The 13166-nt window shown below is 37.6% G+C and overlaps 1 pseudogene; it reads left to right on the forward strand.

The window, feature by feature from the left end:
- The window catches only part of LOC138870097 (uncharacterized), a 149461-nt pseudogene that overhangs the window by 43026 nt on the left and 93269 nt on the right, over positions 1-13166 (forward strand).

Below are 13166 nucleotides of genomic sequence, written 5' to 3' on the forward strand. Positions count from 1 at the left end.
ACGTAAAAGGAAGAAGAAATTAAAACGCTAAAAAGGGACTTACTCGCAGGGCCATTCCAAAAATGCCTAACAACAGGTCCGCATCCTTTAGCGTCTGCAAGGTCCTGTTCTCAGGCTCCACGCATAGAGGGGCCAAAGTTAGAACCACACTCTCCGAGTTGACTAACAAGTTAAAATCCACGGGGATGACAATATTTCGAGTGGACCCGTCGGTCCTCATATCCACTCGAGTAAATCTCTCCTCGAAAGTCCGTACCTCCTCGAGGTCGATATTAGAACCAGACCCGTCATCCTCTACGGTGACCGTTTTTCCTATACCACCAATAGATGATGAGCCAACCTCGGTTGGCCCCGATGTTTCCATTTTCGCAGTGGCCTCCACCATCTCTAATGACCTAGCTTCTGCGGTGATCTCCGGTGGGGGAGCAATCCCCGCGGTTGAAGTACACGTCACCTCCACATCCATGATCATGGCCCGTTTGGGTGCAACCACGGTCTCCACTTATCGCCTCTTCAATGGCACCGCTTCTTCCTCACTAGGGGAAGATTCGTCCACTAAATGAACCACCGGGCAAGCTGGATCTCCACTAAAGCAGTGGCCGTCTGATGACTAGGCTTGCTTAATACCAGAGTCTTGGAAGAAGTATTTCGCACAGACTCGACCAACACGAACTGCATCGTAGCCAAAGCGACCGCCTAACGAAATGTGGGGATAGGAGCCTTTACCTTCTTAGAAATTCTCTGACCTAGCATCAAAGGAAAACCGCAAACGGCAAAAAATCATGCACCACAGCAAAAGCGAAATAGTTATAAGGGCTAAACCTGACTTATCGGTCGAGGGCTTGAGCCCGAATCTCTTGTTGAAGGAATCCCAGTCACGGATTCCCACGGTGTGGGGCAAAATGCGAGCCACCCAATCACTGATATTGGCGACCAAGATGGAGGATGCCTCTCAGGTGCAAAGGGAAAAACGACGCAACAAGCCACGAATCACGAAGAGAAGAGAAGAACGTATTCCAAATAACGATATTTACGAGCAAAATTCCATTGTTTAGGAAAGTTGCTAGGGTTTACCACCATGTGCTCGGTTTTAACGAAGAAATAATGGGCCCAAAACCGCGGTTTGTCCTATCAAGCATCCCTGCCACCAACCCTTTGGTTCTAGAATGGAGGCAGTGAATCATTGTTCCCCTATGGAAGCTCGGCCCGAAAAGATGCAGAAGATGGCGGATAGAGGCTTCGTAGCCTGCGAGCTCCGCAAACTTCGCCAACATAAGACAGATCTTGTAAAGGTAGGGAGAGAGCTGTGCCGGGTAGATACGGCAGTAGCGGCAGAACTCCTCGGCCAATGGCAAAAGAGCAAGAGAATAGCCTATATGGAATGGGTAGGCGTAAACACACAATACCCAGGCCTGTGATCTTGAATCATGTCGTCTCTGGCCGAAACTAGGTCAACATGGGCTGGAATGCCGTATTTGGCCCTAACGCCGGCAAGATGTTTTGCCTTCGTCTCCGACTTCGCAGACTTGGTTCAAGGGTGGGTTCCTTAGAGAAGTCAGACCTGGAAGTAGGGTTACGAGGAATGATCTCTTCCACAGTGGGAAAGCTTTCATCCTTTACCGCCGCTGGTTCTTCTCCACCAAAAGGCATGGCCACCGATAATGGAGTAGGGTCAGAAATTATCTCAGCGTTGGGAATCACGGTAACCATTTTCTGATGATGTGTATACGAGGGGACAGAAAAAGAAGAAAGGGTGGAAATGGCAACAATTACAGGAAGCAAGAACACAAGAAGGAGAAAAGGAAGCAAGTGCAGGGCTGAGGAAACTAGAAGAGTGCAAACGTTTCTTTGAGAAGTTTTTCCCTCTTGATTTATAGACCTCAGGGGCATTCGAATCGATACAAGCAACCGCTAGTGGCCCTAGAATCGAAATGATAAGGACTTGAGGAACGAGGCAACGCATCGGGAAGATGCACAATGATGACGCATGCGTAATGATGTCATCATACACCAACCCCATGACCCACGAATCTCAAAGCGACATGTCATTACTTCGGCAGTAGACACCTCCACTTGATCACCACGCAAAAAATTTCTTCACAAATCGCCGACTAAAAAGTTTCGTTCATCGGGGCCGACCAGAAGGTGACCCTGACAAGCGTTGGTACTAATTGTATGGGTCAAAATCTTACTGAGAAAGTTGGGCATAGGAAGATCGTAAGGTGAAAAGACCGTGTTACGATTTAGGTGGATAGGCCGAGGTCGACCAAAACACCATAACGATCAGTCGCTGAGCGAGTCGTAGAGGTCGAGGTCAAGTAGCGAAGAGTAGGAATAACGACTAGTGTAGTCTTGGAACTAGTGACAGGAATATTCTCTTGGATATTCCCTTTGTTGTAATTTTTAGGATTTTTAGAGAATATCCCATATAAATAGAAAGATAAGGAGAAGAAAATGGGGCACATGAGATTCATTCAAAAGAAAACTATTGTAAGAAGTTGACCCTTGAAACAAAATACAAAGTTCACCTTTCCATAGTGATTGATTTTATCCATTATTCTCCCCTTTCATTCACATGATCCAAGAAAGCATAGTTTATATTCTTGTTTACTGCCACATCTCGTTGTCAGAAGGAAGAATCTTCCACCTCATTTGATATTTGGGTGAATTTTTCCTATTTACATTTATTACCATTTTTCATATTTATTGCTCATCATTCATTCTTCATTTATTCTCTAAAGTATGCATTTAATGATTAAATGCACGACTTTGGGCACTAGGTAAATGGTACCACCCAAACTCTAGGCTAGATCTAAGAATTATTATGCTTGACTAGGATTCACCTTTCACCTCAGTTATCATTTAATTAGTTTAACAAAAAATACTATACTTTTTGGTCAAATAATTTGGTGCCGTCTGTGGGAACTTTCTAGTCAAAATCATAGTCTTTCTCGATCTACATAAATATACTAATAGCAAAATACAGGACTTTCTTTCCCCTACTTGCATAATCTAACATGGCAGGAAATGGAGAAGAAAGGCTAAAAGCAGTGGCAGGCCTTACTATTAATCTCCTAAACACCATCACTGAAACTCACGGAGAAGACGAGGAGAACGTGACACGAAATGCCTCACCTAGGCGAAGTGACTCACCCCCTCCTCACGGCAGCGTTATCGCTTCTCAAGGGAAGGGTGTCTCTACGTCCACAACAGAAGAAGCCCCACCGGCTGTAAAATGTTACTAGAAGCATGGCTAATGAGTACACTGAATAGTATACTCGACAAATCCGCCTAGATGGCGAGCAGAGAAGGCGTGCGAATTGACATCGCCACAACAACCAATGAGCAACACACCTAGCCCCCTCGACAGGTATCGCTCATTCTGTTAATGATGCAGGTAACGACGCCCTCGCTGCCATCCTTAGAAAAATGGAGGAGATGGAGTACGAGAACAAAGCACTTCGCGACCAAATTATAGAGCATCAAGAAAGGGTAGATAAGATATCAGGCGCCCCAAAACTCCTACCAAAGCGGGACGCCAGCCGGTTTGTGGAACAACTGTATAGCGACGAGGCCGCGCCACATGCTATACCAAAAACATTCAAGCATTAACATGGTACTCGCAACTACCCGCAACGTCGATACAGATATTTGAAGAAATGGCCGACAAATTTGTCACTGCCATGCAGGATCGAAGAAAGCGGAAGCCAAGGTGAATGACATATTCGCCATCAGACAGTCACCTGGCGAAGGGCTCAGGGATTTCCTCGCCCGGTTCAACAGAATGAGAATGACCCTCCCAAACGTATCAGAGGGAATGACAGTAGCGGCTTTCCAAAACGGGCTAAACAGGAGCGGGTCGAGGGTAACCAAAAATCTGTTGAGTAGACTAATAAAGTACCCTCCCACCACATGGGAAGAAATACATAACGCTTATTGTGCCGAGGTGAGCGCTGACGAGGACGATCTCAACGGACCTACTGAATTTTCTTGTATATATGTACGTTGTCAACCTTTTGAAAGTACTTTCCTTTAGATGTCAGTGTACTGAAATTTACACTTCACTTCTCAATATGAAAAGCTTACATGGGCCAGTGTTTGGGCCTACTGGACTTCTGTAGCTGCTTGAACTCTCCACGGCCCACATGTCACAGGCCATCGATCCAGTTAATCAATAGGCCACAACTTTCAAAAGCAAAATATCATCAATATTTTTTTTCAAATACTATATAAATTATCCTAACACAAAACATACACAGAGACATATATCTTAATAACCATAAAAAATATCATTATCTCCTCATAAAAGGAGGTACCAACTAGTGACTTTTCACAATACAAGCTCGGATAACAATTCAATCTGCACTAAGTTAAACATAGGAACAGGACACTTGAGCAATGGCGAAACCAAGATTTTTGTTGGGAGATGATAAAATATAAAAATTGATCATACGAAGAAACTAAAGGTATTCAACATATAATATATTTATATAAAAAATAATTTTATCTAACTATACGGTATAATTTTTCGATAAAGAAATGTAGATTAATGTGCCTTGCTCTAATAAGTGGCTCCAAGAATGATCTTGAGAGGATACAAAGGTCATCTAGTTATTAATATTAATAAAGACAAAAATAATTCAAACATGGCTTGCACAAATCTAGCTAAAACGGGAACTGCACTTTTGGGGCAACAGTGAACCTTGGAGTTGAAAAAGGGTTCCTCTTAAATCTTCAGTCTCCTCTACTTTTACTCAGATGTAGTATGGCTTTGTAGTTTGTATAGGGAACTACAGAGGGTGGTATTTTCTTTAGGAGGTTGACAAGTTGGATTTGCAATCCATGTTTTGTTTGGTTGTTTGGGAAGTTGTGGGTGAGGGTTTGACCAGAATTTAAAGTCACTTTAAAATTTGGTATCAAATTTGTTTTGTCTTATTCATTTTTTAATATATTTCCTTTTTGATATGTGAAAAAAAAATTCATTTTGACATTTGAAAATAATTTACTTTAAAATAATAATTTATAGTTATACAAAAAATATGTGCCTCATTTATATCACAAGTTCAAAAGTCTTTTTTTTTTCTTCTTAAACTTCGTGTCCAGTCGAATAAATTCACATAAATTGAAATAGAGAGAGAAGTTAATTTGCAATTATATATTATTACTCTCTCTGTCTCATATTATCTGTCATAATTATCTTTTACACGCCCCTTAAGAAGTACTTTAAATAGGAAAGATTTATACTATTTTACCCTTAATTATGTCTTAAGATATAATTTCTTGTGATGACCCAAAAGGTCATCTTTTGTTTTAGAATCCGTTTCCGTGTTATGAGGCCTTGAAAACTTCCTTTTATCTCTTTTCGATTTGCGTGCGCAGTCCGAGCGCGATGCCTGAAAACTTTTTTGTGAAATTGTTTTTTTAAGAAATAATGATATTTGGCTTAAAAAGATGATTTTAGTTGATTTCGGTCAACATTTTGGGTAAACAAATCCGAACCCGTATTTTGACAGTCCCGGAGGGTCCGTAGTAAAATATGGGACCTGGACGTATGCCCGGAATCGAATTCTGAGGTCCCTAGCCCGGAAAATGAATTTTTGAAAAAAATTATTTAACAAAAAATATAATGGTTTTTGAAAATTGAATAAGATTTGATCTTGTTGGTATCAGGCCCATATTTTGATTCCGGAGCCCGATACAGGTCTGCAATGGTATTTAGATCCCATCTGTGAAATTTGGTGGAAAACGGATGAGATTTGATGTAATTCGGACCATTGGTTGAGAAAATAGAAATTTTGAACTATCTTGAAAATTTCATGAGTTTTGGTGTTGAATTCATAGTTCTAGATGTTATTTTGGCAATTTGATCGCGCGAGCAAGTTCATATGATGTTTTAAGACTTGTATGCATGGTTGGTTTGGAGCCCCGAGTGCTCGGGTGAGTTTTGGATAGGCTACAGAGTGATTTTTGAACTTAGGAGATTACTGGTATGCTTCAGCTGAGTTGCAGGCTTTAGACCTCGCAAATGCGAGGTCAGGGTTCGTAATTGCGATCACTGTCAGGTTTGCATTTGTGATGCCTGTCTCGCATTTGCGAGCTTCGCAATTGCGAAGCTCTGGTCGCAAATGCGACATTTGCAACTATTCAAAATGAAACTTGGACGGGATTTTCACCTATTCTTCACATTTTTCAAATCCTAAAATCCTAGAGGCGATTCTCAAAAGACAAAATCTTCCCCAAAACTTTGGTAAGTGATCCTAACCTATTTTCTTTCATTTTTCCATCACATTTCATGATTTTTCAACTAAAAATTTAAGATTTCTATGGTAAAAATTGGGGGTTTGGGTAGAATTAGGGATTTTTATAAATTGGGGATTTAGACCTCAATTTGAGGTTGGAATCCAAAATTAATTGTAAATCCAGGCTCGGGGTGAATGGGTAATCGAGTTTTGGTCCGAATTTTGAGTTTGGACCAAGCGGGCCCGGGGTCGGGTTTTTGAGTTTTTTAAAAAAATGTTAGAAAACCTATAATTATGCATTGGAGTTGAGTTATTTAGCATTTATTGATGTTATTAAGTTAATTATGACTAGATACGAGTGAATTGGGGATAGAATCGAGAGGTAAAATGGTAATTGAGCTTTGAAATACCCGTTGACTTGAGGTAAATGTTTGGTCTAACCTTGACTTGATCCCCGACTTATTTGCTATGTGAAATTCTATTTGTGTGGCGTATAGGTGCGGTGACGAGTACCTATGCGCCACCAAATTATCGTTTTTGCTTGTTCCCTTCCCTGTTTCCTTATATATTGCTCTCCTGCTTTAATTGCTTCTTACTCATAAATGTTTCCATGTTTAATTGCTTCATATTAATTGTTGTTCTCTTTATTGAAGTATTTAATTATTTCATAGTTTTGTTTTATTACCCTGTTGGCTTATATTGGTTTATTGGTGCATTATGGTACACCTTGGTTGGTCTCTCTAAGTAGTTTACACTGGTGAAGTTTCATAATCGTAGTGATATTTCATTGTGTGGATTAAGGTATAAGTATTGTGGAGGATTTGAGTTAAATTGTGAAACATTTGTTTTTATTTTTGTGATTGGTGCTGATATATATATCGGGATCGGGTTGCACACCGCAACAAGGGGGAATAAGGTAGATAGGTGGGATCGGGTTGCACGCCGCAACAGGAGGAATATGGGTGATATGTGATGAGGAGTAATAAGGGTGGACTGGTGGAATCAGGTTGCACGCCGCAACAAGGAGTAATAAGGGTGAATATTGATATTGTTATTGTCTATATAGTGGGATCGGGATGCACGCCACATAGTTATTGTTTTAGTATTCATTTATGCTGAAGTTCATTACTGAGATGTTGAAACTCCCTAAGGATTGGTTATAGCTGAGTACTGGTAGAACAGCTGGTTTCCGTATTTATTTAATACAAGTTTCTGTTATATTTCATTCTGCATTTCCTTTCCGTTTTAGTATAAATTGTTGCAGGTTGTATATGTTGCGATGCCCCGCCGTAGCCCCGTCACTACTTCGTCGAGGTTAAGCTCGACACTTACCAGTACATGAGGTCGGTTGTACTGATATTGCACTCTGCTCTTCTTGTGCAGATTTCGGAGCTAGTGGCTGATCGAGAGATTGGTTGTTGTTGCTGCATTCCGGAGACCCAAGGTAGTCTTGCAGACGTCCGCAAGCCTTGGCATCCCCTTCTATCCTACTTCATTTCTGTTTTATCCACTTTCGAGATAGATGTAAACTTTTCGTTCAGACTATTATTTGTAGTATTCGTAGACTGTTCATGAGTTGTGACACCAGCTCTGGGTGGAATTTATTTCGGTTTTCGTTATTAGCATGAAGATAATCTTTTAAACTGTGTTCTTCCACATTTATTTCCGCATATTTACTTTTGTTAAGCTTTAATTATTAAACGATAAAGGAAAAAGGTGAAATATTCAGTAACGTTGGCTTGCCTAGCGAGTACAATGTTAGGCGCTATCACGGTCCCGACGGTGGAAAATTCGGGTCGTGACATTTCTCTTTTATTACTTATTCATAATTAAGGTATTTGTAGTATTCAAGAATATAATTAATATTAATGGTAGAATAGGAAAAAAATAATTAATTTATACTTGAATTTTTAAATGACAAATAATTTGAGACAACTATTTTTAGAAACTACCAAAAAAAATAATAAATTTACATCCGAACTTTTATTATTTCAAAGTCATATTTCATTTGCTCAGCTTCATTACATTACTAGGAGTTGAGGCGAGCAGTAAAAGCTGAGGTAGACAAGATATACATATACAGAAAGCTAGTTCTCCCATTTGTTCTAAAACTATCACCTTAAGCTGCTTTCTTTTGATTTTCAACCAGAGTTTGTTTTTTTTTAAAACCTTTCTCGGTTCAACTTCATCTTTCGTTAGAAACAAAAATGCAACACAAAATAAAAACCCACTAAATTCTTGAAGGTGGGTTTCAAGAATATATTCTTAATCTTTTCCTAGGTAGAGGCGGAACTTGAATTTGAAGTTTATGAGTTCTGAGTTTATATATATATATATATATATTATGCATAGATTTCTCAACAAATATACAGGGTTGCACCAGTATTACTAGGTCCTGAACCAGTATTTCTCATGCTAGCTCCGCGCCTGCTAAATTTATGTATTTTTGTGGTGGTAGAAGTCAAGAAACTTGTGGAGCCAAAACAATGTTCAATAAGAGGAAGGTTCAAGTGGATTTTGATTTTGCAGCAATCAAGAAGATGTTTGGAAAGCTAATGCAGTTGCAAATGGCTTGCTTTTCCATCTCCTTATTGGATTCTAGAGTTCACATTTTGTTCTTTGTACTTATTTTTCTGCTTTGTTGTGTATTTGATATATGATTGTGGTGGTTGGCGGCGAAAGGCGGTGGTTTGTGGTGGTGATATTGGCGGGGACGGCTCAATCTTCTTTCACGGTACCAATATTTATCTATATCATCTTTATCTTGATTTTATTCTAGTGAAAAATACGGTGTAAATTTTGATTATGCAGCAACTTTACATTTCTTTTTGTCCTTGTTCAATGATTTTCTCATTCAAAAAAAAAATACACACAAAAAAGGAAAAATTATTCTATAATTTGCACGATTTTGACTTTGTGAATTCTCAATTCTAAAAAGATAATTTCAAGTCTTAATAACTGAATTGGCTTCCCTCCATTTTCACAATAAGAAGACAAAGAAGAATTTTTCCAACTTGAGTGTATGAATCCTTAGAAAGACGACGACAACAACAACATACCCAGTATAATCTTACATGTGGGGTATGGGGAGGGTAGTATGTACGCAAACCTTAACTCCTGCCTAGAGAAATAGAGAGGTTGTTTCCGATAGACCATCAAATATATTATTTAAACAAAAACTAATAAATCAGATCGAATGATTATACTCCTTGATTTGTGGATCTAGGATATGCAATAGATGAGCATGTAGATAATGACCCAACAAATAGCTCTGCCTATCAAAGCTTGGACAAATAAAAAGAATTCATCTAATCAGGTTTTTGCTTCACCTGAAGTTTGAACCTTGGAATCTCATGGTTTATAGTCCACTTACTTATGTTATATCAATTAATGCTTGTCATAAAGATTTACCTATAGTTTCATTTTAACTAATCTAATTGTGAAAATAATAATTTTTTACATATATTAGTACATATAACTTAAACTATTTTAAAATATGTTTGCATTTTGGTTTTCTCCGTGTTGGGAGTGATTTAATTTGTTGCTAATTTTCTGCATCTTTTTCCTTTTGTTTAGGAAATTTCCTTACAATGCTTTAGGAAATTTCCTTCAAGATTTCTTGACCTAACGAGAATAATAGTTGCAAGGTTGGTTTATGTATGCCTCAAATTGGAAATATCACTACTTAAAATTGTACTACAATTATAATTTAAAAAAAAAAAATTGTACCTTCCCTGGAATTCTGGAAATTTGTATAATTGACAGTGAATGGCACCAGGAGAAGTATATAAAGGGATCATTTGCTCTTGGACAATTATTTGTAAATCAATGAGTGTAAAATATGTATATTTCATACATATATTTTAAGTGACTTAAATTTTTTATTTGATCTAAAACACTAATGCGAATAAATATCTATCATTCTCTATCCACTTTTAATTTTGTTGTTTGATTTCCTTTTCAGTTTTAATATCCCCAAGTTCTGGGATTGCAATTTTTTTTCAAATTATTACTACTTCAGCATTAAATGTCTACAGAAGTCAGTGCCTTTGAGGACAAAGTCGAAAACAATAATAGTAACTACGGTTCAATTTCAATCAAGATAGAATTGGCAAATTAAAGGCCATAAGAACAAAAGAAAATATTATTAATTTCATCCAAGGTAGAATCAAACTAATACTACCTACGATTGACAACTCATTAGAGTGTCACATTTAATACGCAAAAAAGTGTGCATAAAATAAGAGAACACAACAAATTACATATGTGAAAATACTCCATTATGACCTATGACATCTAATTTAAGCCTCTATATTTTGATCTTCTTCATCTTTAGCTGCTTATCTTGGCTATCACTTGAAGAATTCTGATTACCTTGAGAAATTGGGGTGTCATTTGTTTCCAATTTATTTTGGTCAGCATCGGAACTATACGAACAACTTCCAGTGAACAACATTGTTGAGTAGCTTGAGGAAGGCCAAGGACCAAAATCAGCAATATCATTTGAAATATCACTACCTATTTCATCCCCCATATAAGCATTAATATTATCAAAATTGAGATATATGGATGGATCAAAACCATCTAAATAAGAGTTTTGAGAAATGGAAGAAAAAGTGCTAAGATTTTCCATAGTATCATAATAGGGTAGTGGAGGTAAATCTTGGTACATGGTTGAAATGTTTGCAATTTCGGTATTATTTTTCGGTGAAGACTGCTCAATTGGCCACCCTTTGCCGACTGCAATTACGTCGCTAGTAATTTGAGGTTGGTATTGTTGGAGAGGGACATGATTGGTAACAAAATCAGAGTAGGAATTTGGAGTTTCCTGGGAACTATTATCATGATGAGAGATATCATTAGGATTATGGTGGATGGGAAAAGTATATGGTGATTGATCAAAATTTTGGTTGAATGGAAGGTTAGGGTTTGGAGTTTGTGGAGGAATATGATGATTACATTGTGTCAATATAACTACTTGGTCATCATCCTTCACTCTGCCATTATCGTAGATCACACAAATTATTAGCTCATTCATTGTCTACAAAAAGAAAGAAAAGATCCAAAATTATGAAAATTCCAACTGCATACTAAAAGAAAATTGAAAAGAATTGAAAGCAAGAGAAAGAAAGTTACCCCATTGAATAGTGGACGAGGATGATGATTTTCTGGTAATCTAAACTCCTGCATAAGCCAAGAAGTTTTTGTGCCTTTGGATTTCTTTTGACCTTTATATTCATAGTAAACAAGGTTAGTTTTTGTTCCAATGATAGCTCCATTCTTCTCCCTATGATCACTACGTGCTTGTGAGGCTTTCCAAAACCCTTCATCAGAATATATCTTTCTCTGGATTTTCTTTCCATTTTCATACTTATTTGTTAATGGAGTAAAGAAGTACATACGTCCTTCGCTATGTTTAATAGCAAACCCTAATACCAAAAAAATAAAAAAGAAACTCAGATTAGTACACCAATTAAGATCATTCTCGACAACAATTCTTAGGAAAGCCTCGTGCACTAAGCTCCCGCTATGTGCGGAATTCGGGGCCGAACCACAAGGTTTTGGTTTAATAATCATTAGAAAAAAGTTTTGTTTTTTGCCCTTGACTCCTGACACCAACCAAAGGGTACGTGTCGAAGAATTTGGACACATGGAGTCAGGGGCGAAGCTAGAGCTTTGAACGCGAGTTCGGCGAACCAGTAGCTTTAATCCAAACTTTATATTTGCCTTTAAAAATTTATTGAATATATATAAATTATTAATTTAGAATCCAGTAATTTAGAAGAAAAAGAATTCCGAACCCATTGTCTTTAAATTATGGCTCCGCCTCTGCGTGGAGTACTCGACTAATTTCATGTTAGAGCTTTGTTAATGGCAAGGGCTAATATATACGAGACTAACACAAGGGTATGAATTGACTGAACTATAACAAAGAACAAACTTGATCAAGTTCGGATAATACAAAGATAAAATAATATGAACTCAACAACAAGAAGAAAAATCTAAGAAACTCAATTCATTAGCACAGAAAATTATCATTCTTGATCAACAATAGTCTTCAAGAAAAGTTGTGAAATTGTAATATCTAGGGTTAGGAAAATATACCAGATAGCTCCTTAGGGCCATACTTATAAATATCAAGCTCATTGATAATTCCAGGTAGAATTTCACCATTGCTACTCTTAATTCTCAGATATACATTCAGTTCTTCATCCGTTGGCTTGAATCTGACGCCTGGTGGCAATTTTTTCTTCCATTCATAGCCATTATCTGTTATAGCCATAGCCATAGTAATGCAAGAATTTTTTAGAAACCCTAGAATACGGTTTGTACTGAGATGTTTTATGTTTTGAGATATAATGGGGAGCTAGGGGGAAGTACTGTGTATTAATACCGCAAAGTTTTTTTCGTAATCTAACTTAATATATGATTTGGATTAGTACGCAATTATCACGTTACCAATTACAAAGTTAATTTGGACAATCTTTTGTTCGAAAATAGAGAATAATGTAATAGTTAGGGTTTGTATGTAGTAATACTCTATGTCTAAATATCAGGTTCAAGAAAAAGAAATCATCTATTAGAAAAAAGAAAAAAAAAAGATAACTATATAGGTCAAAATCTATCTTTAGAATATTTAAGCCAAGATATTACTAGGGGAAGAGTTCCCAAGTCGTCGTTTGTCGAAATGGCCCAAGAAGCGGCAAAGTCTATGGTCGAAATTTATATACCTTGCGGCTACAAGATGTAAATAGTTTCGGCTGCGGATTAAAAGTGATCTTTGCCCAATTTAACTTTGTGGCTCATTACAAATATTACGTAAGTTATACAATCCTTTCTACAGGAGATTAGTAAAAATAACATATATATGAGATAGATAAATAAAACAATTGAGATCTTTGTGAGATCATTTTCCATGGTTTAAAC

Source organism: Nicotiana sylvestris, chromosome 6 (assembly GCF_000393655.2).
Source record: "Nicotiana sylvestris chromosome 6, ASM39365v2, whole genome shotgun sequence".
Lineage (NCBI taxonomy): Eukaryota > Viridiplantae > Streptophyta > Magnoliopsida > Solanales > Solanaceae > Nicotiana > Nicotiana sylvestris.